At 42.2% G+C, this 23,438-nt stretch overlaps 1 protein-coding gene, 1 long non-coding RNA gene and 16 other non-coding genes across 18 annotated transcripts in view; 17 read left to right on the top strand and 1 right to left on the bottom strand.

Annotated features, from left to right (window-relative positions):
• The window catches only part of LOC125724531 (serine/threonine-protein kinase pim-1-like), a 153,216-nt gene that overhangs the window by 31,649 nt on the left and 98,129 nt on the right, over positions 1-23,438 (top strand). The window lies entirely within an intron of this gene.
• On the bottom strand, positions 385-1,040 carry LOC125724533 (uncharacterized). The gene is made up of 3 exons (XR_007387213.1): positions 912-1,040; positions 730-822; positions 385-599 (listed from the first exon to the last, which is right to left on the bottom strand). It is a non-coding gene; the product is annotated as an uncharacterized LOC125724533 (long non-coding RNA).
• trnal-uag (transfer RNA leucine (anticodon UAG)) lies at positions 14,670-14,751 on the top strand. The gene has a single exon. It is a non-coding gene; the product is annotated as a tRNA-Leu (tRNA).
• Positions 15,288-15,369, top strand: trnal-uag (transfer RNA leucine (anticodon UAG)). Its single transcript has one exon. It is a non-coding gene; the product is annotated as a tRNA-Leu (tRNA).
• On the top strand, positions 16,215-16,296 carry trnal-uag (transfer RNA leucine (anticodon UAG)). The gene has a single exon. It is a non-coding gene; the product is annotated as a tRNA-Leu (tRNA).
• Positions 16,524-16,605, top strand: trnal-uag (transfer RNA leucine (anticodon UAG)). Its single transcript has one exon. It is a non-coding gene; the product is annotated as a tRNA-Leu (tRNA).
• Positions 16,833-16,914, top strand: trnal-uag (transfer RNA leucine (anticodon UAG)). The gene has a single exon. It is a non-coding gene; the product is annotated as a tRNA-Leu (tRNA).
• Positions 17,142-17,223, top strand: trnal-uag (transfer RNA leucine (anticodon UAG)). Its single transcript has one exon. It is a non-coding gene; the product is annotated as a tRNA-Leu (tRNA).
• trnal-uag (transfer RNA leucine (anticodon UAG)) lies at positions 17,451-17,532 on the top strand. Its single transcript has one exon. It is a non-coding gene; the product is annotated as a tRNA-Leu (tRNA).
• Positions 18,687-18,768, top strand: trnal-uag (transfer RNA leucine (anticodon UAG)). The gene has a single exon. It is a non-coding gene; the product is annotated as a tRNA-Leu (tRNA).
• Positions 18,996-19,077, top strand: trnal-uag (transfer RNA leucine (anticodon UAG)). The gene has a single exon. It is a non-coding gene; the product is annotated as a tRNA-Leu (tRNA).
• trnal-uag (transfer RNA leucine (anticodon UAG)) lies at positions 19,305-19,386 on the top strand. The gene has a single exon. It is a non-coding gene; the product is annotated as a tRNA-Leu (tRNA).
• On the top strand, positions 19,614-19,695 carry trnal-uag (transfer RNA leucine (anticodon UAG)). The gene has a single exon. It is a non-coding gene; the product is annotated as a tRNA-Leu (tRNA).
• trnal-uag (transfer RNA leucine (anticodon UAG)) lies at positions 20,541-20,622 on the top strand. The gene has a single exon. It is a non-coding gene; the product is annotated as a tRNA-Leu (tRNA).
• trnal-uag (transfer RNA leucine (anticodon UAG)) lies at positions 20,850-20,931 on the top strand. Its single transcript has one exon. It is a non-coding gene; the product is annotated as a tRNA-Leu (tRNA).
• On the top strand, positions 21,777-21,858 carry trnal-uag (transfer RNA leucine (anticodon UAG)). The gene has a single exon. It is a non-coding gene; the product is annotated as a tRNA-Leu (tRNA).
• trnal-uag (transfer RNA leucine (anticodon UAG)) lies at positions 22,086-22,167 on the top strand. The gene has a single exon. It is a non-coding gene; the product is annotated as a tRNA-Leu (tRNA).
• trnal-uag (transfer RNA leucine (anticodon UAG)) lies at positions 23,013-23,094 on the top strand. The gene has a single exon. It is a non-coding gene; the product is annotated as a tRNA-Leu (tRNA).

The raw sequence follows: 23,438 nt of genomic DNA, 5'->3' as shown, positions 1-23,438 counted from the left end.
CCGTCGCCCCCTTCCTTGGCGCGCCCGGTGAAGCGCGCCTTTGGGGGGGGGTTCTGTCATGCCCGGCTCGTCCGCTCCTCCTGTGTGCCACGCCCCCTGATTACCCACGTGTTTTCTCCCGATTGTACCCAGCTGTATCTAGTTAATTTGCTCAGTCCTGTGTATTTCAGTCCGTGTCTTACCTGAGTCCAGTGTCTGTCATTGATGTTTGTATGCGTGAGATGTTTCCCCGTCCACGCTTCCCAATTAAACTCCCGTTTTGCCCCGTTTTTACCTGTCCGCTTGCTCCTTGCACGCCTTGCCTGCACGATCGCCTACCTGCTTATACCCGATCGTGACACTTACTAATGTGCATTTTTCTTCCTGTAACTGTACGACATCTGTTTGATTTTCATCATGTACATCAGGGCCATGGGCTTCAAATAATTCATCTGAAATCTTAAAATGTACAGTCAGACTATTATATGTTTCCATTCATGCAGAATATCTACTTATCTTAAATGTATTTTATTTACCTTCAGTTGCTTTGTCTCTTGTCCAAGAAATCCCACACCTTCTTGCTCAGATTCATTAGCTGTTTCAGAATGCTCAACTGAGCGCTAAAAAAACACGTTTTAATGTTTCACATACACCACTAATTCAGTCAAATTTATATTATACAATACATATTTAAATGATTTCACTTTGAATAAATATAACAAGTCGGTACATTTTAAAAATAAGACTTACGTTGCTTTGTTTTTTCCTGTAAGCACTTTTCCTAGGAATAGGGATTCCGGATTCAATATATGACTTATAATGGGTCTTGTTAGTCTGTTGTACCTCCAGAACAAAACATGGAATTATCTTAAATATTCAGTAACATTACACAGTATAATAAATGAAATTGCTAATTAACTCAGATGTAATACCTTTGTCACCTTGCGTCTGTATTTAGTCTTTATCGGTACTCGCGAATCATCCTCCTCCAAGAATCTCTTATATCTTCCTCTTTTTTTGCCATTCTCACACCATTCATCCATCCTCAGATATTGATGTTTATGAATATAAAAATTCAAGAGAAAATCAGAATCTGCAAGTTACATCTGATTATCAGTATCATAAGAACATAAGAACTATACAAACGAGAGGAGGCCATTCGGCCCATCAAGCTCGCTTGGGGAGAACTAAACTAATAGCTCAGAGTCGTTAAAATCTTATCTAGCTCTGATTTAAAGGAACCCAAGGATTCAGCTTGCACTACATTATCAGGAAGGCTATTCCATACTCCGACTACACGCTGTGTAAAGAAGTGCTTCCTTAAATCCAGCTTGAAGTGTTCTCCCGCTAATTTCCACCTATAGCCACGAGTTCGTGTATTTAAACTAATGCTGAAGTAACTATTTGGTTGAACAGCATCCAAACCTGTTAGAATCTTATATACCCGGATCATGTCCCCCCTCAGTCTCCTTTGCTTGAGACTGAACAGATTTAGCTCAAGTAACCGTTCCTCATATGACATTCCTCTAAGACCAGAAATCATTTTTGTGGCCCTACGCTGCACCTTTTCTAAGGCCACAATGTCCTTTTTAAGATATGGTGACCAAACCTGCACACAATATTCTAGGTGAGGTCTCACCAAGGAATTGTATAATCTTAGCATTACCTCCCTTGACTTAAACTCCACACACCTGGAGATATACCCCAACATCCTATTGGCCTTTTTTATTGCTTCCCCACACTGGCGAGAATGGGACATGGAAGCATCAACATACACACCAAGGTCTTTCTCATGATCAGCTACCTTTATTTCAGTGACACCCATGAAATACCTGTACTTTATATTTCTGCTCCCTAGATGGAGTACCTTACATTTATCGACGTTAAATTTCATCTGCCAGGTATCGGCCCAGTCACTAATTAAATCAAGATCCCGCTGTAGCTGCTGAGCCACTAATTCAGTATCTGCTACACCACCCACCTTGGTGTCATCTGCAAATTTCAGCAGTTTACTGTATATATTGGTATCCATATCATTTATGTAAATTAGGAACAATAGTGGTCCTAAAATCGAACCCTGCGGTACCCCACTATGAACGCAAGTTATCGTAACACTTCATCGTCTATATTTTGAGGATCAGGCAACTTGCTATTAACACTAAATATTATATGTCACGATGGTAATAGAATATTAAACCAGCAAACGTCTTTTCCATTGGCTGATCTAAGCAGCGCTTGCGCGCCAAGTGTGACCAATGACAGCGCGACAATGCAATTTTTCAAACTGATAATCGGTAAAAAGGTGTGCAATTAGTTCCTTGATTTACCAGATTGTTCTCTGCTAATTAATAAGCAACGCATAGCGGCATAGATGTCTGCAAAATACAATTTAGCATTATTTTATTTTCAGGATAGGTCTGTAGAGGTGGAACGCTTAGATATTGTAGACAAATCAGACAAGAAGGACATAACCCAGGTTACAAAATGCCCCGATTTAGAGTCTGAAGACGGTTGGGTGGAAGTTCTTTGGCCATCAAAAAAAGGCGGGAAGAAAGAACTCGGTATTGCTGCAAAGATATTGCTTCTTGGAGGTAAGCTAATCTGAAGATTAATTACACTAGTTTGTCTAGTTAATAATAATTACATTAGTCTGGTTTAGTAGCTAGTAGATGCGGTTAGCATGTCTGTTGTCCATGTCTAAATTTGCCACCGAGTCTACGTTAGCTCATTGCTTTGAGATAAAAGTGCATGGAGTGTGCTAAACTGCAAAATTTTTCATTTCATTTTAACAAGTTAGAAAACTAACAGCACAATCGAAACACATTGGCAGGTCAAAAAACAGAATGGCCAAGAAAAATGCAATCGGTGCAACTGTACAGTAAAGGTGCATATGCTAAATAGTGTGCATTATCCTTCTTTAATGTCGTTATTACAGATGACTGGAAAATCATGGCTGAAAAAAGAGACAAGTTCATTCGTGGAGAGGATATTTGGAGTACTGTGAATGTGAAGAGACAGAGAAAAGTAAATAGCAGATTTCTTGTTGAAAATGTCAATGAAAAAAAGAAGGTAAGCAAACAATCACTATTGTTAGATTTGTCAGAAATGTGAAACTCTGAAATGTTTCCAACCATTGAAGGCATGGTAAATGCAAATGATCTGGTAGTTGTAAAACAATGTTATTTACTGGAAGTGTAATCAAATTACCAGTACCATATGTTATTATTGCAAAAATGCATTCATGTTATAAAATAAATATATATATTTTTTTACCATTTTTAACCCTGACCATTTTAATTTGAATATAGGAAAAGAACCCCACCCTAAACAAGGATGCTGCCATTGCAATGGCAGAAAGGCTAAAGAAAGAAATTCGGAAAAAAAGGTCTGTAATTCCCACAGAGGTGTGTTATGATTCTGAAGAAAGTGACTGTGCCCGACGTCAAAGGAGTATGTCAAAACGCCTGGTAAGAATATATTTTGTTGAATTATAAATGAAAGCTGTTCAATACAAATACAAGTTTATTTGTCAGTAAATTATAAATTTGCATTTATTAACTAACTTTACAGCACATAATATAGTGCAGTGTGCAGCCTTCTTCCCAGGGTTTCCCAAACATGCTTCCAGAGTTCTATGGCTCTGCACATTAGTGGATACCCGCACTCGTCTGAAGACTGAGAAAGGTAACAACTTAATGTTTTCTTTTCTTTTTATTTTAGTTGGTAAGTGATTCAGAGGATGACGGCTATATCAAACCAAGTACAACCCAAAGTGCCAGCTGTTGTCTTGACATGGAGACCATAAAGGCTCTTAAAGGTATGTTTTCTATGGTACATACAACCATCACATGCATATTAACTGTTTTAATTGTGGTAAAAGAAAAACACATGAAATGATTGGCCGAGCATCCTGCCAGTCATAAATTGCTGCCCCTCCAACCAAGGGTGTAGAATTAACATGGACATGTCCCCACCAATATCCAATGATTATAGTGTTGATAAGCTTATGGGGGGTGGGTTTAGGTGGGTGTTAGATTTATATGTCCCCCACCAATATCAAAACCAAATTTACGCTCTTGCCCCCAACTAAAGTCACCACTTGTGCACTCCGGTCATGCCCACCAAGCGAGTGTGAGTCTGCGAGAGTGCCACCGTTGTGGTACTCAAAAAAATTTCCTATGGTTGGCAGGTCTGTAAATGGCTTTATGGTTCAAATATAAATCATCCAATAATTTTGTATTGTTACCACAGAAGGCACAAAGCGTTGTTGGTGATGCTCAAAGTTATGCATGTTCAGTAGCATATTTATGAAATAGCATATGACTTTATATTAATTCTATGTATTTAAATGAAATATTCACCTTCATACACAGCACTAACCAAAACATTGCAAAACACCATTTCTCTTCAGAGCTACCTGCAATTGTCAAAACCCTAAAAGACGTAGTGTCAAAATTACCACTGGCTGGCCACACCCCCCAGCTGGAGCACTCCAAGCAGCGAATCAGCAGGACCTTCAAGCTCTGGTACAGCAGCTTCAGCAAGTTCACCAGTCATGGTATTAAGCCCTTTCTTGTAATTATTTTGTTACAGATTGCAGATGACCTTTAATAGTTCCTTACAAAATAGGCAGTAACTGCATCTAACTCATGTTATTGTCATATTTTAAAATTTTAATTATTCATTTAACTAACTTTCTTTCAGTTTATATAGCTATCCTTGTTTGATGCATCAGGAGTATTAGATTTCAAAGAGCATAGCCCACTTCTACATGATATTCAGCTAAGGTTATCCACATAATACTCCAGGTGAGGCAAGCAGGATGCTGAAAGAACAGAAACAGTCTTTGCCTCACATCAGCTGGTGATGGGCAGTGGTAGCCTAACGGTTAGGGAGTTGTTCTTGTGATCACAGGGTTGCTAGTTCAATTCCTAGGCTAGTAATGTGGCGCTGATCAAGGTATCGTCCCACATCACTACTGCCGCTGCATTCCCTACTGCTCCTACATGGATGGGTTACATAATCACAAATGCTGTAGCTACTATTGTGTATTCGGTGGTTGGTTCACTACCAGAACTTTCAATTTGGTACGGTTCCTGGCATGGTAGATTGGTATTAGTTCTGTACCATCCATCCATTTTCCAAACCGCTTATCCTACTGGGTCGCGGGGGATCCGGAGCCTATCCCAGAAGCAATGGGCACGAGGCAGGGAACAACCCAGGATGGGGGGCCAGCCCATCGCAGGGCACACTCACACACCATTCACACCTATGGGCAATTTAGCAACTCCAATTAGCCTCAGCATGTTTTTGGACTGTGGGGGGAAACCAGAGTACCCAGAGGAAACCCCACGACGACATGGGGAGAACATGCAAACTCCACACACATGTGATCCAGGCGGAGACCCGAACCCGGGTCCCAGAGGTGTGAGGCAACAGTCCTAACCACTGCACCACCATGCCGCCCTAGTTCTGTACCAATGAAACAAAATTAAATAAGCATGTACATCAACTGAGAAATTTTGTAAACATCAAACAAGTGTAAATGTTTGTACATTGCATTAAATGAGCAAAAATGGCAAGTTGGTAATTTTTGTATTACTTCTCATTTTCAAAACATTAATGGTTATAATAAAGGTCCGCTATCCTTATATGATAAGTTCTAAAGATGGGAAATATTGTTAATTAGCACATAGATAGGTTACCCATATTATGTTTTACGCAGCATCTTAACCTTTGTTGGACATGGTATTGTAGGTCTGAAGTACATGACTAAAAGGAAGTTAATCATAAAGAAAAATTAAGCATAACATTTTACTTTCAGGTAACATTGCCTAACTCCAGCATTCAAGTCCAGAAAAGGCTCTTTGATCGTTTGAGCAAAACCAGGATGTCACTTTATACACAAGAGCTGGCACTACTGCTTTTCGGGAAGGAGACATTGGCATCCTCATCGATCACAGGGAAGCATGCAAGCAATCATAAGGACCTGCCAGAGAAAGACTAGCTGGACCCTGAAAAGGTCGAAGCATTAATAGGTATGTTCTGTGCACAATTTAGGCAAGTTGCCCATTAGTTTAGTAATTTTTGTAAAGTTTGCATTTCCGCAAAGATTTATTATGTCTTTTAAACAAATCTATTCTCAATCATATCAGTTCTATGGCACTGAAACTTTAGAAAAGCTTTATAAATGTGAAAAGAGAGGGATCTCAACCAAACTCCTGATCGCTCCAATGATGTGTGGAATTACATTATGCAGATGTTAGGGAAGGGATGTCCAGAAAGCCCCTTTGTGTGTGCAGGTTACTATTGCAACTCTAATTAGGGGACTGGTTGTGAGCAAAGGGTAACCTGCGTACACACGGGTTTTGCAGATGAGATTTCAAATTTTTGGTTTGCCTTCATTTGAAACTCTTGATTTACAGTAATGCTCACCATTTGTCTGGTTCAGTAAAAGTGATCTGAAATTTTATCAACAGATTGCATCATCGCACAATTCCCAGGGACCTCTTCCCAAGAGGTGAAGAATATCTTGAGGAGAAAGTGCAATAACGAGAGCTTTGCAAAACAAACAAACAGCAAGTAAAGTGTTGATGCTGATTGTTCTTTTGTTGGTTTGATTTATATGTTGTGGTTGATACACATAATAAAAAAACTTTTGTTAATGTTGTCTCGAGTTTTCTTCCCAGTTTTAACGGAATAACTCTTCCATATTAATATGCATACTTAATGTCTGTAGTAGAATGCAGAAACATTTAAATTGCAGTAAAATTAGACTATTAATGCTTACATATCATGTAAATAGTATATGGGCAATATATTTGCAGCATCTTACAAGTACGTTTAAAAGTACATTCCATTAAATATATTTAAAGTATATTTAAGTATGAAATAAGCTCGGTCAAAAAAGTATGAAGTCAATACACTGAATATATTTTTAATATATTAAATTAATATCATTATCACAACTTTAGTATATTAAATATACTTAAAGCTGGGTCAAAAAAGTCTGATAGAAGTATTCTCTAAATAGGGTGTGCTTAAATATGTTAATGGCATACTATTTTTTCACAAGGGCCCACATTCCCTGATGTGCTAAAGAGCTTCTCAGAGGGTGAGCTAGTGGCAGGTATACAAAGATATTTTTGAGCTAGTTTGCTTAGCTTTGGGTAGGTGACCTAGTGGAGTTTCCACCAAGGCAAAGGGTCTGCCTCACTGTCAATGGTCGGGGACAGCAAGTAGCTGTTCAGTTCAGCTTCAACAGCTTGCCCCAGCTGCATGGAAGATGGAGTGGGAGTGGAGCCTGGATTTGTTTTCAGCAAACTGCCCAGTGATCGCTTTGCCTTCTTGTCACTTGGTGGATCCATGCTTTGGGCCTCAGTGTTGTCAGAAAGTGTTCCCTCCTAAAACAGAGAGGCAGTTTAGAATACAATAAAAAAATAGATATGTTCCATCCACATTCAGATAATGCAACATGCGATTACAGTATTCGGGCATGTCATAAAATGTGTAACCTAATTACTTTCTGTGCTGTTTCTTCCATTTCTGACATCACCCTTGTCTTGATGTCTTTGACTTTTTCTTTGCTAATGTAGTTGCCCTTGAACCTGGAGTCAATGAAAGATGCAATGTCCAGTAGTTCTTGTGTTGCTGCGTCATCATACTTTGTAATCATATAATCCAAGATATTTGCTTTTATAGTTTTGGTTAAATCAGAGTCATCTACCTTTGAAATGAGGTCTTCAAAAGATGAAGTACAGGTTTAACATATGAAACACTTACATAGCTTTCCCCGGAAAGAGCATCAGTGAATTCTTGCAAAGGGTGTAACGCCAAGGTTACAGACTCAAGCACATCTAGGTCCTGCCATGAGGGAACCAGATGCCGTGTTTTACGCTCTGCCAAGAGGACATCAGATAGGGCCTGCCGCTGCTCCAAGACCCTCTCCATCATCTTTTGCCTTGAGCCCCACCTGGTTTTGCATTCTGTGATGAGTAAATGCTCTGGGAGGTTATGCTCTTGTTGTGCTTCTTTCAGTGCCACCTTCTGCTTCCAGTCGTGTGAGAAATGTCCCACCAATTTTTTGCAAAGTCCAGCAGCATGGGCAATACGCTGATCATCCTTAGTAGCATTTTCTGGGAAGAAGACATGAACACACTTAAAACAGCTAAAACCAACCAAGACATATTGTATTGTTATTAGTTGTTATGTTAATTACAAAATTGAGATCACTCAGTCATGTCCGTTTTACCAATAGTAGGCTAGTTTCAGAGCTGACCGAGTAATGGGGAAAACAAATAATAAAATGCCATATTTATACGTGCATATTGCATGTGCTATTTTTTATTCAGATTAATAATATTCAGAAAGTTGCCTAAATGTCATCAGATGCTCATAAAAAGACCTGTTCAAGAAAGAGCCTTTTTCAGATGTACAAACTGAATGACACACTTGCATGGCCCAGACAACATAAACCAGACGTTTCTTTGTCTATAGAAAATCCCGCGAAACTTCAACTAATGTTCCCGTTAGGCTATAACCCCCTCTAGCGGTAAACAATGGAATAGCAATTCTAGTATTGCTTTTGAACAAAATGCCCATTAAACACACAAATTGTCACAAAATTCTTGTGTGCGTCACATTCACAGAAGAGGCTCGGTTTTCTTAAAACACTTCCATAGTTTATCTATGCAATCAAACCTTATCTCTAAAAATTAAAGCATAGACTTGTCTGTAGGGACTTTAAAGACATTTTGGTAAATTGGTTCCATATGTGTTCTGTAGATTTGTTGCATTTCATAGTTCGTTTGATCTTTAAATCCAGTAAACTGTTACAAGATCATTTCTCCTTATAGATTCAAAGATGGACTTTCAACTCTGCAGTTTTTGACCGCGCTGCAACAGCATTCAAGTGTGTTAGTTCCGGTCTTGTACCACTCTGCTAAGAAGCTGACTGCTGCAGATTTGGAAAGCATGTTCAGACCATATACATATTAAAGACACTAAAACACAGTAAATGTTGATGTGATCCACTTAAAGCAGCCTATAAAAATGGTTCATTGATTTTGGTTATATATCTGAATTCTATGTCACTTTTAGGTTTGTTCAGATCTTCCTGTCCAGTAGATGGCAGTGCGTCGTATTGAGGGAGGAGGTCAGTATTGCGGTTACAAGCTAGCGGGAAGAAGAAGAAAAATAATATCGCGAGCGGTGGAACGTTAGTGAGTTGGAGATTTAGCTCATGTGAAGGAAACTAATAAATAGCACAACAATGTTTAATAGCGAACCGTTTCTTTTTTTAAGCATTGAGCATAGTATACGTAGAAAGTCGGACAGGGATATTGTTTTCTTTTCTCCGGTGAGTTCATTTGGTGATCGCTATGTGCAACACTAGCTAGCATGGTCTTAAACTATATGTTGCACAGGCGTAGCATGAAAAGGATGTATATCTAATGACGTTCATATTCCTAATTTTGCTGTTAACTCAGATGGTTGCTGTATAAATGAGGAAAATTGAGGTAATAATCACATTTGTGAAAACCCAATTGTCGTTTTTCGTAATTTAGCTTAACTATAGTGCTACGGAAAGCCAGGTTGAAGCCATATTAACCGAGAGAAATGTTATGCTAGTATGCAGCCAATAAGGTTTAGTAAATTTTAATTCTAAATTGAAGGGGGGGCCAAGCTTTGTGCTAAACTTTGTCACACTAAAAAATAGGAACCAACTTGCAGGCAGGCAGGGGAGGAGGCCTCACCCTAGACTGGTGTAGCAGAAAAAGCAGAAGGTGTGTGTTGCAGGGTTGTTGTGACATTATGCTTACTCTTGACCTACTGGGCCTAACAAGGGAAGTGGTTGCTGACGCCCCAGACGGGCTATATAAGCCAGACACAGACAATAGAGTTTGAGCTTCCTCGGGTATGTACTGTTTGTGCATCTGAGCGGCTCCCGGATCGCGGTCTGTGCAAGGAATAAAGAGAGCGGACTTACAACCATCCTTCGCCTCACGTATGCATCTCTTTCCTCATCAACGGACTCGGCGGAGTCTAACTCCAACAAAACTACTGTGTGTTCAACGAATATGGGTTTTCGAGTAAGATTTTCTCCATATCTGATAGCTTAATTTTGAGAGAATAATTGGGTATTACGCTGCTATGTAGCTTGTTTTTTTTTCTACATTGGATGGAAACTTGTCGATCGGACGGACGGACGAGCGGCGGCTACGAAGGAGAAGACTGAAGAGGAGCGTCTGCCGACCGAAGCGGACCTTTCCGTGCCTTGTGCCTTCGTCCCATGTTACAGATAAGCGCCGAGACCTCATCTCACCTTGAAAGCAAATGTATGCTACGCGGGTGGATTGGACATTTTGCTTTGGGGTTTTGAAAGAGCTCCGAGTATATTTTGTATGTTTCGGTTATGTTTTGTAATTGCAACTGTGGGGAAAAGCCTTAAAAGAGGTACACTTTGTTTATATCTGTTTTTGAAAATAAATGCCGGCTGTTCATTTCGGCGAGGTCCTGTTGCTCTTATTACTCCTATTGGAAAAGTTCCTTAGAAAGAGGGCACTGACCTGTCGTAGTAACATTCTGTACTACATAGTGTGCCCCCTTATATTGACTGACTTATCCTTTCAGAACGAGTGACTGCCCTGTCCTTAGAGGATGTGTTGATGTTTGCCAGAGGGCTATAGCATCATTTCCACTTGCAGGAATGACACCACTACCATGCATTCAGTTTTTGACTGATTATCTTTCCCCAATGTCAAAGACCTGTGCAGATACGCTAAAGCTGCCACTCTTAGAATCATACAGTGACTTTGAGACAAACATGGAGTTTGATATTCAGAATTCTCCAGGCTTTTTGCTGCTTTTAAAACTTGACTATGCTGAGTCTGAATTTTAGAAGCCACTGAGAAGTTGGCTTATAAACATACCTAAACATGCAATAATCCAAATGTTTGTCCTCTAACAAGTGTTCCAAAGGTTCAGTTTATTGTTTCATCCTACATGCCGTGTTTATTTTGGATGACATGTAGTTTTGAGTTGGCCTGTGTGTCATCTCCTGCATGTTCTGAGATCCGTCCCTTCGTAATTCATTCAGAGTAGAGGTTTTTGTTAGTGCTCATAGCCTTGTATTATTATTTGGTTAAATTTGTTTTAGCCTTGACCACTTTGACCATTTGTCTATCAAATAAGAATTATAATTTAAGAAGAAAAGAGCTTCATGTGTTACCTGTCAGTCTATTGACAAATGTGGATTCTTGATTCTTGTCCATAAAGATGAACAGCTTTACACGTTGGCTTTTTATCAAACTGAATCAAAACAAAAAATGTTTGAGAGCAAGTAGAACACGACTGTAAGATGTCACCTTCTTTTTTGTTTTTTGTATGACTTCATACTTCACTGTTTAAGGTTCATGTTAACTAGCTAACATTAAAGTTAGCTAGCGTTAAAACTTGTAGCGGGTTAACTTTGGCCTAACATGACGCTGTGGCAACGCTATTGCCTGTACCTGTAAATATGCGATTGTAAATTGTGAAATTTAACCTAATAAATTTAAACATTCATGTCGAACAACTTACCTAGAAAAGCTTATGCTCCCAGACTGCCAAGTCCACGTGGAAGGTTCTAGTCAATGGAAACTCCTGCTACATCACTGCACATGTGCAAAGCTCGACTCGGCTTTTTCTCTCCAGCAATGCAACGTTACAAGTCCACTTTACTCACCTAACTTAGTATTAGAATTATATCATGTAAAAGGAGACCATTACTCATAATTTTAATTAATTTAACAGGATAATGACATACAAGTAAAGGACCCTGATATATTTTAATAGAGAACAAGTGTTACCTTCTACAGTGTAAAGTAAAATTTAAATAAAAGCCGGATCAACCTCAGGGAGGGTGAAAACTGCGGAACTGAGCTGCTTTGAATGTTCAAATCAAAACTGTAAATGCAGTTACAATTGTTATGATGCACGTGGAAGTGCTGCAGATCCTTTCTCGATACAGTTGTGAAGTTTTTGGGTGACAATGAAACAAGACGGACCAATTTTTGAATGTTTACAGAGTATCAATATACTGTATTATCAAAACGAGATATGTAATGACATAATACAGGTTACATCAGTAAGATTAAGTCGATTATTTTTTTTTAATTCAGAATCTTGGAGAGACCAATACTATTCCTTCCTTGTTGTAATGTAAGGTACTGTCTCTTTGGAGAATCCTTGGGTATCGCTGGTTTGACTTTGTGATGAAGGAGCAGTTGCTAGAGGAGTCCCGAATGAGGCACGTTACCTGCTTTGTGATGGAGCGTCAGTTACGGCGCTATGGTGTTTCTCTGAGGATGATCCGGCTCATGGGATCCTCATTGCTGATAACCTGAGTGGCTGGACCAGGCCGAGGGGACGCCCACGTAACACATGGCTGCGGCAGATGGATGGCCATCTCCAGAGGGTGGGACTGGACCGTGTGGCTGCCTGGGGGGTCGCCAGCCGAGATCCCAAGGAGTTTCCCCATGTGGTGGGTGTGGCGACATGCTGCATCAGCACACACTCTCCGCCCTGACCTGACCTGACCTGTTCAGGATTTATAAGTTTAGCTATTATCGATTAAAGGTAAGCTAACACCTTCTCTAGCAGCTTCACATCTGAATTCATTAAGGACAGGTGACGATAGCTGGAACAATCAGCAGGGTTCTTGCCATGTTTTAAAAGTAACGAAATTATCACAGTTTATAGAGTAATAGAGTTGAGAAGACTTCATGGCCAAGGACAGCATACGAAACAGAGGATGGGCTAACAGTGGCCAATAGGATATTGCAACACTTCAGCTTGAATTCTTGGGAGCCTTATTTTTTGCAATCATTGATTTCATAAGTTTTATTGGTTATAGTACCATATTTGGATTTCACACATGAAATAGTAGCAAAGGAGTTGCACTGAAGGAGCTTGAGCGCTATCAACTTACTAGGCTTTGCTCCATTAACATACCGTGTCCTGAGTGGGTGAACATGTATTGTAGCCTTGCACATAAGCGGACCATTAAGTTTGCGCTGCACTCTGGAGATCTGAGACTCTGGCTCCAGCTGCTGAGATTGCAGACTCCAAACCATTCAGTCGTTCCAAACACATGGATATTTAAACACACCAGGTTCAGCAGGGACCTTCTGGTTTCCCTGTCTTCTGACATCATTATACCGCTTTCAGCACTGAACGGATGGTCTGCTGATGTCAGAAAACGAGGACATACTCGCTGCTACATCCCATACCTGTTTCACCTTGGAAGGCTGAGCTGGAACAGTGGTCCACCCATAAATGATGTGCTCCAGCAGGAGCAGGTCTGTTTTCACAGATGAAAACCGGTCAGGCTTGGCAGGCAAAGGCACCATTGTAATAGCAATCCGCTGTAGCTCATGCACTGCTGCCTTCTAAAGCTGAGGTGGTTCATTCTCATTGGTTCATTGCCTGTTACGCCTAAACATACCTCTGAAACATTAAGACAGTCAGGACAACCATTTAGTGCCTTGCACTGATGCAAAGTTTTTTAAGAAGCCTGGTTGTCTGTATTTGTCTAGAGAAAATTTCCTCACGCTAAAAATGCATGTGGGTGTCTAATGTGACTTTCTCATGTTGCCGACTCATTGGAGTTCGACCGCGGTTCAACACAAATCAGCAGACAAGACCTGCCTGTTTCTCTTAGGATAACTATTGTATATGAAGGTTCTTCATATGAGCTGAACTGCAAAATAAGGAATAACATGGGTAGTGTGGCCGAGCGGTCCGAGGCGCTGGATTTAGGCTCCAGTCTCTTCGGAGGCATGGGTTCGAATCCCACCGCTGCCATGTTTAACTTCTAAGAAGCCTGGTTGTCTGTATTTGTCTAGAGAAAATTTCCTCACGCTAAAAATGCATGTGGGTGTCTAATGTGACTTTCTCTTGTGGCCGACTCATTGGAGTTCGACCACGGTTCAACACAAATCAGCAGACAAGACCTGACTGTTTGTCTTAGAATACCTATTGCATATAAAGGTTCTTCATATGAACCGAACTGCAAAATAAGGAATAACACGGGTAGTGTGGCCGAGCGGTCCAAGGCGCTGGATTTAGGCTCCAGTCTCTTCGGAGGCGTGTGTTGGAATCCCACCGCTGCCATATTTAACTTCTAAGAAGCCTGGTTGTCTGTATTTGTCTAGAGAAAATTTCCTCACACTAAAAATGCATGTGGGTGTCTAATGTGACTTTCTCATATTGCCAACTCATTGGAGTTCGACCGCGGTTCAACACAAATCAGCAGACAAGACCTGCCTGTTTGTCTTAGGATACCTATTGTGTATAAAGCTTCTTCATATGAGCCGAACTGTAAAACAAAGACTGACATGGGTAGTGTGGCCGAGCGGTCCAAGGCGCTGGATTAAGGCTCCAGTCTCTTTGGAGGCGTGGGTTCGAATCCCAGCGCTGCCATATTTAACTTCTAAGAAGCCTGGTTGTCTGTATTTGTCTAGAGAAAGTTTCCTCACACTAAAAATGCATGTGGGTGTCTAATGTGACTTTCTCATTTTGCCGACTCATTGGAGTTCGACCGCGGTTCAACACAAATCAGCAGACAAGACCTGCCTGTTTGTCTTAGAATACCTATTGTATATAAAGGTTCTTCATATGAGCCGAACTGCAAAATAAGGAATAACACGGGTAGTGTGGCCGAGCGGTCCAAGGCGCTGGATTTAGGCTCCAGTCTCTTCGGAGGCGTGGGTTCGAATCCCACCGCTGCCATGTTTAACTTCTAAGAAGCCTGGTTGTCTGTATTTGTCTAGAGAAAATTTCCTCACGCTAAAAATGCATGTGGTTGTCTAATGTGACTTTCTCTTGTGGTCGACTCATTGGAGTTCGACAACGATTCAACACAAATCAGCATACAAGACCTGCCTGTTTCTCTTAGGATACCTATTGTATATAAAGGTTCTTCATATGAGCCGAACTGCAAAATAAAGATTGACATGGGTAGTGTGGCCGAGCGGTCCAAAGCGCTGGATTAAGGCTCCAGTCTCTTCGGAGGCGTGTGTTCAAATCCCACCGCTGCCATATTTAACTTCTAAGAAGCCTGGTTTCCTGTATTTGTCTAGAGAAAGTTTCCTCACACTAAAAATGCATGTGGGTGTCTAATGTGACTTTCTCTTGTTGCCGACTCATTGGAGTTCGACCGCGGTTCAACACAAATCAGCAGACATGACATGCCTGTTTCTCTTAGGATAACTATTGTATATAAAGGTTCTTCATATGAGCCGAACTGCAAAATAAGGAATAACATGGGTAGTGTGGCCGAGCGGTCCAAGGCGCTGGATTTAGGCTCCAGTCTCTTTGGAGGCGTGGGTTTGAATCCCACCGCTGCCATATTTAACTTCTAATAAGCCTGATTGTCTGTATTTGTCTAGAGAAAGTTTTCTCACACTAAAAATGCATGTGCGTGTCTGATGTGACTTTCTCATGTTGCCGACTCATTGGAGTTCGACCGCGGTTCAACACAAATCAGCGTACAAGACCTGCCTGTTTCTCTTAGGATACCTATTGTATATAAAGCTTCTTCATATGAGCCGAATTGTAAAACAAAGACTGACATGGGTAGTGTGGCCGAGCGGTCCAAGTCGCTGGATTAAGGCTCCAGTCTCTTCGGAGGCGTGGGTTCGAATCCCAGCGCTGCCATATTTAACTTCTAAGAAGCCTGGTTGTCTGTATTTGTCTAGAGAAAATTTCCTCACGCTAAAAATGCATGTGGGTGTCTAATGTGACTTTCTCTTGTGGCTGACTCATTGGAGTTCGACAACGATTCAACACAAATCAGCAGACAAGACCTGCCAGTTTCTCTTAGGATAACTATTGTATATAAAGGTTCTTCATATGAGCCGAACTGTAAAACAAAGACTGACCTGGGTAGTGTGGCCGAGCGGTCCAAGCCGCTGGATTAAGGCTCCAGTCTCTTTGGAGGCGTGTGTTAGAATCCCACCGCTGCCATATTTAACTTCTAAGAAGCCTGGTTGTCTGTATTTGTCTAGAGAAAGTTTCCTCACACTAAAAATGCATGTGGGTGTCTAATGTGACTTTCTCATGTTGCCGACTCATTGGAGTTCGACCACGGTTCAACACAAATCAGCAGACAAGACCTGCCTGTTTGTCTTAGAATACCTATTGTATATAAAGGTTCTTCATATGAGCCGAACTGCAAAATAAGGAATAACATGGGTAGTGTGGCCGAGCGGTCCAAGGCGCTGGATTTAGGCTCCAGTCTCTTCGGAGGCGTGGGTTCGAATCCCACCGCTGCCATGTTTAACTTCTAAGAAGCCTGGTTGTCTGTATTTGTCTAGAGAAAGTTTCCTCACACTAAAAATGCATGTGGGTGTCTAATGTGACTTTCTCTTGTTGCCGACTCATTGGAGTTCGACCGCGGTTCAACACAAATCAGCAGACATGACATGCCTGTTACTCTTAGGATAACTATTGTATATAAAGGTTCTTCATATGAGCCGAACTGCAAAATAAGGAATAACATGGGTAGTGTGGCCGAGCGGTCCAAGGCGCTGGATTTAGGCTCCAGTCTCTTTGGAGGCGTGTGTTCGAATCCCACCGCTGCCATATTTAACTTCTAAGAAGCCTGGTTGTCTGTATTTGTCTAGAGAAAGTTTCCTCACACTAAAAATGCATGTGGGTGTCTAATGTGACTTTCTCATGTTGCCAACTCATTGGAGTTCGACCGCGGTTCAACACAAATCAGCAGACAAGACCTGCCTGTTTCTCTTAGGATAACTATTGTATATGAAGGTTCTTCATATGAGCCGAACTGCAAAATAAGGAATAACATGGGTAGTGTGGCCGAGCGGTCCATGGCGCTGGACTTAGGCTCCAGTCTCTTCGGAGGCGTGGGTTCGAATCCCACCGCTGCCATGTTTAACTTCTAAGAAGCCTGGTTGTCTGTATTTGTCTAGAGAAAGTTTCCTCACACTAAAAATGCATGTGGGTGTCTAATGTGACTTTCTCATGTTGCCGACTCATTGGAGTTCGACCACGGTTCAACACAAATCAGCAGACAAGACCTGACTGTTTGTCTTAGAATACCTATTGTATATAAAGGTTCTTCATATGAACCGAACTGCAAAATAAGAAATAATACGGGTAGTGTGGCCGAGCGGTCCAAGGCGCTGGATTTAGGCTCCAGTCTCTTCGGAGGCGTGGGTTCGAATCCCACCGCTGCCATGTTTAACTTCTAAGAAGCCTGGTTGTCTGTATTTGTCTAGAGAAAGTTTCCTCACACTAAAAATGCATGTGGGTGTCTAATGTGACTTTCTCATGTTGCCGACTCATTGGAGTTCGACCACGGTTCAACACAAATCAGCAGACAAGACCTGCCTGTTTGTCTTAGAATACCTATTGTATATAAAGGTTCTTCATATGAGCCGAACTGCAAAATAAGGAATAACATGGGTAGTGTGGCCGAGCGGTCCAAGGCGCTGGATTTAGGCTCCAGTCTCTTCGGAGGCGTGGGTTCGAATCCCACCGCTGCCATGTTTAACTTCTAAGAAGCCTGGTTGTCTGTATTTGTCTAGAGAAAGTTTCCTCACACTAAAAATGCATGTGGGTGTCTAATGTGACTTTCTCATGTTGCCGACTCATTGGAGTTCGACCGCGGTTCAACACAAATCAGCGTACAAGACCTGCCTGTTTCTCTTAGGATACCTATTGTATATAAAGCTTCTTCATATGAGCCGAATTGTAAAACAAAGACTGACATGGGTAGTGTGGCCGAGCGGTCCAAGTCGCTGGATTAAGGCTCCAGTCTCTTCGGAGGCGTGGGTTCGAATCCCAGCGCTGCCATATTTAACTTCTAAGAAGCCTGGTTGTCTGTATTTGTCTAGAGAAAATTTCCTCACGCTAAAAATGCATGTGGGTGTCTAATGTGACTTTCTCTTGTGGCTGACTCATTGGAGTTCGACAACGATTCAACACAAATCAGCAGACAAGACCTGCCAGTTTCTCTTAGGATAACTATTGTATATAAAGGTTCTTCATATGAGCCGAACTGTAAAACAAAGACTGACCTGGGTAGTGTGGCCGAGCGGTCCAAGCCGCTGGATTAAGGCTCCAGTCTCTTTGGAGGCGTGTGTTAGAATCCCACCGCTGCCATATTTAACTTCTAAGAAGCCTGGTTGTCTGTATTTGTCTAGAGAAAGTTTCCTCACACTAAAAATGCATGTGGGTGTCTAATGTGACTTTCTCATGTTGCCGACTCATTGGAGTTCGACCACGGTTCAACACAAATCAGCAGACAAGACCTGCCTGTTTGTCTTAGAATACCTATTGTATATAAAGGTTCTTCATATGAGCCGAACTGCAAAATAAGGAATAACATGGGTAGTGTGGCCGAGCGGTCCAAGGCGCTTGATTTAGGCTTCAGTCTCTTCGGAGGCGTGGGTTCGAATCCCACCGCTGCCATGTTTAACTTCTAAGAAGCCTGGTTGTCTGTATTTGTCTAGAGAAAGTTTCCTCACACTAAAAATGCATGTGGGTGTCTAATGTGACTTTCTCTTGTTGCCGACTCATTGGAGTTCGACCGCGGTTCAACACAAATCAGCAGACATGACATGCCTGTTTCTCTTAGGATAACTATTGTATATAAAGGTTCTTCATATGAGCCGAACTGCAAAATAAGGAATAACATGGGTAGTGTGGCCGAGCGGTCCAAGGCGCTGGATTTAGGCTCCAGTCTCTTTGGAGGCGTGTGTTCGAATCCCACCGCTGCCATATTTAACTTCTAAGAAGCCTGGTTGTCTGTATTTGTCTGGAGAAAGTTTCCTCACACTAAAAATGCATGTGGGTGTCTAATGTGACTTTCTCATGTTGCCAACTCATTGGAGTTCGACCGCGGTTCAACACAAATCAGCAGACAAGACCTGCCTGTTTCTCTTAGGATAACTATTGTATATGAAGGTTCTTCATATGAGCCGAACTGCAAAATAAGGAATAACATGGGTAGTGTGGCCGAGCGGTCCATGGCGCTGGACTTAGGCTCCAGTCTCTTCGGAGGCGTGGGTTCGAATCCCACCGCTGCCATGTTTAACTTCTAAGAAGCCTGGTTGTCTGTATTTGTCTAGAGAAAGTTTCCTCACACTAAAAATGCATGTGGGTGTCTAATGTGACTTTCTCATGTTGCCGACTCATTGGAGTTCGACCACGGTTCAACACAAATCAGCAGACAAGACCTGACTGTTTGTCTTAGAATACCTATTGTATATAAAGGTTCTTCATATGAACCGAACTGCAAAATAAGAAATAATACGGGTAGTGTGGCCGAGCGGTCCAAGGCGCTGGATTTAGGCTCCAGTCTCTTCGGAGGCGTGGGTTCGAATCCCACCGCTGCCATGTTTAACTTCTAAGAAGCCTGGTTGTCTGTATTTGTCTAGAGAAAGTTTCCTCACACTAAAAATGCATGTGGGTGTCTAATGTGACTTTCTCATGTTGCCGACTCATTGGAGTTCGACCACGGTTCAACACAAATCAGCAGACAAGACCTGCCTGTTTGTCTTAGAATACCTATTGTATATAAAGGTTCTTCATATGAGCCGAACTGCAAAATAAGGAATAACATGGGTAGTGTGGCCGAGCGGTCCAAGGCGCTGGATTTAGGCTCCAGTCTCTTCGGAGGCGTGGGTTCGAATCCCACCGCTGCCATGTTTAACTTCTAAGAAGCCTGGTTGTCTGTATTTGTCTAGAGAAAGTTTCCTCACACTAAAAATGCATGTGGGTGTCTAATGTGACTTTCTCTTGTTGCCGACTCATTGGAGTTCGACCGCGGTTCAACACAAATCAGCAGACATGACATGCCTGTTTCTCTTAGGATAACTATTGTATATAAAGGTTCTTCATATGAGCCGAACTGCAAAATAAGGAATAACATGGGTAGTGTGGCCGAGCGGTCCAAGGCGCTGGATTAAGGCTCCAGTCTCTTCGGAGGCGTGGGTTCGAATCCCAGCGCTGCCATATTTAACTTCTAAGAAGCCTGGTTGTCTGTATTTGTCTAGAGAAAATTTCCTCACGCTAAAAATGCATGTGGGTGTCTAATGTGACTTTCTCTTGTGGCTGACTCATTGGAGTTCGACAACGATTCAACACAAATCAGCAGACAAGACCTGCCAGTTTCTCTTAGGATAACTATTGTATATAAAGGTTCTTCATATGAGCCGAACTGTAAAACAAAGACTGACCTGGGTAGTGTGGCCGAGCGGTCCAAGCCGCTGGATTAAGGCTCCAGTCTCTTTGGAGGCGTGTGTTAGAATCCCACCGCTGCCATATTTAACTTCTAAGAAGCCTGGTTGTCTGTATTTGTCTAGAGAAAGTTTCCTCACACTAAAAATGCATGTGGGTGTCTAATGTGACTTTCTCATGTTGCCGACTCATTGGAGTTCGACCACGGTTCAACACAAATCAGCAGACAAGACCTGCCTGTTTGTCTTAGAATACCTATTGTATATAAAGGTTCTTCATATGAGCCGAACTGCAAAATAAGGAATAACATGGGTAGTGTGGCCGAGCGGTCCAAGGCGCTGGATTTAGGCTCCAGTCTCTTCGGAGGCATGGGTTCGAATCCCACCGCTGCCATGTTTAACTTCTAAGAAGCCTGGTTGTCTGTATTTGTCTAGAGAAAGTTTCCTCACACTAAAAATGCATGTGGGTGTCTAATGTGACTTTCTCTTGTTGCCGACTCATTGGAGTTCGACCGCGGTTCAACACAAATCAGCAGACATGACATGCCTGTTTCTCTTAGGATAACTATTGTATATAAAGGTTCTTCATATGAGCCGAACTGCAAAATAAGGAATAACATGGGTAGTGTGGCCGAGCGGTCCAAGGCGCTGGATTTAGGCTCCAGTCTCTTTGGAGGCGTGGGTTCGAATCCCACCGCTGCCATATTTAACTTCTAATAAGCCTGATTGTCTGTATTTGTCTAGAGAAAGTTTTCTCACACTAAAAATGCATGTGCGTGTCTGATGTGACTTTCTCATGTTGCCGACTCATTGGAGTTCGACCGCGGTTCAACACAAATCAGCGTACAAGACCTGCCTGATTCTCTTAGGATACCTATTGTATATAAAGCTTCTTCATGTGAGCCGAATTGTAAAACAAAGACTGACATGGGTAGTGTGGCCGAGCGGTCCAAGGCGCTGGATTAAGGCTCCAGTCTCTTCGGAGGCGTGGGTTCGAATCCCAGCGCTGCCATATTTAACTTCTAAGAAGCCTGGTTGTCTGTATTTGTCTAGAGAAAATTTCCTCACGCTAAAAATGCATGTGGGTGTCTAATGTGACTTTCTCTTGTGGCTGACTCATTGGAGTTCGACAACGATTCAACACAAATCAGCAGACAAGACCTGCCAGTTTCTCTTAGGATAACTATTGTATATAAAGGTTCTTCATATGAGCCGAACTGTAAAACAAAGACTGACCTGGGTAGTGTGGCCGAGCGGTCCAAGCCGCTGGATTAAGGCTCCAGTCTCTTTGGAGGCGTGTGTTAGAATCCCACCGCTGCCATATTTAACTTCTAAGAAGCCTGGTTGTCTGTATTTGTCTAGAGAAAGTTTCCTCACACTAAAAATGCATGTGGGTGTCTAATGTGACTTTCTCATGTTGCCGACTCATTGGAGTTCGACCACGGTTCAACACAAATCAGCAGACAAGACCTGCCTGTTTGTCTTAGAATACCTATTGTATATAAAGGTTCTTCATATGAGCCGAACTGCAAAATAAGGAATAACATGGGTAGTGTGGCCGAGCGGTCCAAGGCGCTGGATTTAGGCTCCAGTCTCTTCGGAGGCGTGGGTTCGAATCCCACCGCTGCCATGTTTAACTTCTAAGAAGCCTGGTTGTCTGTATTTGTCTAGAGAAAGTTTCCTCACACTAAAAATGCATGTGGGTGTCTAATGTGACTTTCTCTTGTTGCCAACTCATTGGAGTTCGACCGCGGTTCAACACAAATCAGCAGACATGACATGCCTGTTTCTCTTAGGATAACTATTGTATATAAAGGTTCTTCATATGAGCCGAACTACAAAATAAGGAATAACATGGGTAGTGTGGCCGAGCGGTCCAAGGCGCTGGATTTAGGCTCCAGTCTCTTTGGAGGCGTGGGTTCGAATCCCGCTGCTGCCATATTTAACTTCTAATAAGCCTGGTTGTCTGTATTTGTCTAGAGAAAGTTTTCTCACACTAAAAATGCATGTGCGTGTCTGATGTGACTTTCTCATGTTGCCGACTCATTGGAGTTCGACCGCGGTTCAACACAAATCAGCGTACAAGACCTGCCTGTTTCTCTTAGGATACCTATTGTATATAAAGCTTCTTCATATGAGCCGAATTGTAAAACAAAGACTGACATGGGTAGTGTGGCCGAGCGGTCCAAGGCGCTGGATTAAGGCTCCAGTCTCTTCGGAGGCGTGGGTTCGAATCCCAGCGCTGCCATATTTAACTTCTAAGAAGCCTGGTTGTCTGTATTTGTCTAGAGAAAATTTCCTCACGCTAAAAATGCATGTGGGTGTCTAATGTGACTTTCTCTTGTGGCTGACTCATTGGAGTTCGACAACGATTCAACACAAATCAGCAGACAAGACCTGCCAGTTTCTCTTAGGATAACTATTGTATATAAAGGTTCTTCATATGAGCCGAACTGTAAAACAAAGACTGACCTGGGTAGTGTGGCCGAGCGGTCCAAGCCGCTGGATTAAGGCTCCAGTCTCTTTGGAGGCGTGTGTTAGAATCCCACCGCTGCCATATTTAACTTCTAAGAAGCCTGGTTGTCTGTATTTGTCTAGAGAAAGTTTCCTCACACTAAAAATGCATGTGGGTGTCTAATGTGACTTTCTCATGTTGCCGACTCATTGGAGTTCGACCACGGTTCAACACAAATCAGCAGACAAGACCTGCCTGTTTGTCTTAGAATACCTATTGTATATAAAGGTTCTTCATATGAGCCGAACTGCAAAATAAGGAATAACATGGGTAGTGTGGCCGAGCGGTCCAAGGCGCTGGATTTAGGCTCCAGTCTCTTTGGAGGCGTGGGTTCGAATCCCACCGCTGCCATATTTAACTTCTAAGAAGCCTAGTTGTCTGTATTTGTCTAGAGAAAATTTCCTCACGCTAAAAATGCATGTGGGTGTCTAATGTGACTTTCTCTTGTGGCTGACTCATTGGAGTTCGACAACGATTCAACACAAATCAGCAGACAAGACCTGCCAGTTTCTCTTAGGATACCTATTGTATATAAAGGTTCTTCATATGAGCCGAACTGTAAAACAAAGACTGACCTGGGTAGTGTGGCCGAGCGGTCCAAGCCGCTGGATTAAGGCTCCAGTCTCTTTGGAGGCGTGTGTTAGAATCCCACCGCTGGCATATTTAACTTCTAAGAAGCCTGGTTGTCTGTATTT

This window comes from Brienomyrus brachyistius, unplaced genomic scaffold, assembly GCF_023856365.1.
Source record: "Brienomyrus brachyistius isolate T26 unplaced genomic scaffold, BBRACH_0.4 scaffold57, whole genome shotgun sequence".
Taxonomy (NCBI): Eukaryota; Metazoa; Chordata; class Actinopteri; order Osteoglossiformes; family Mormyridae; genus Brienomyrus; species Brienomyrus brachyistius.
Note: the sequence above shows the minus strand (reverse complement) of the source record. Positions and strands in the feature narration are given on the sequence as shown.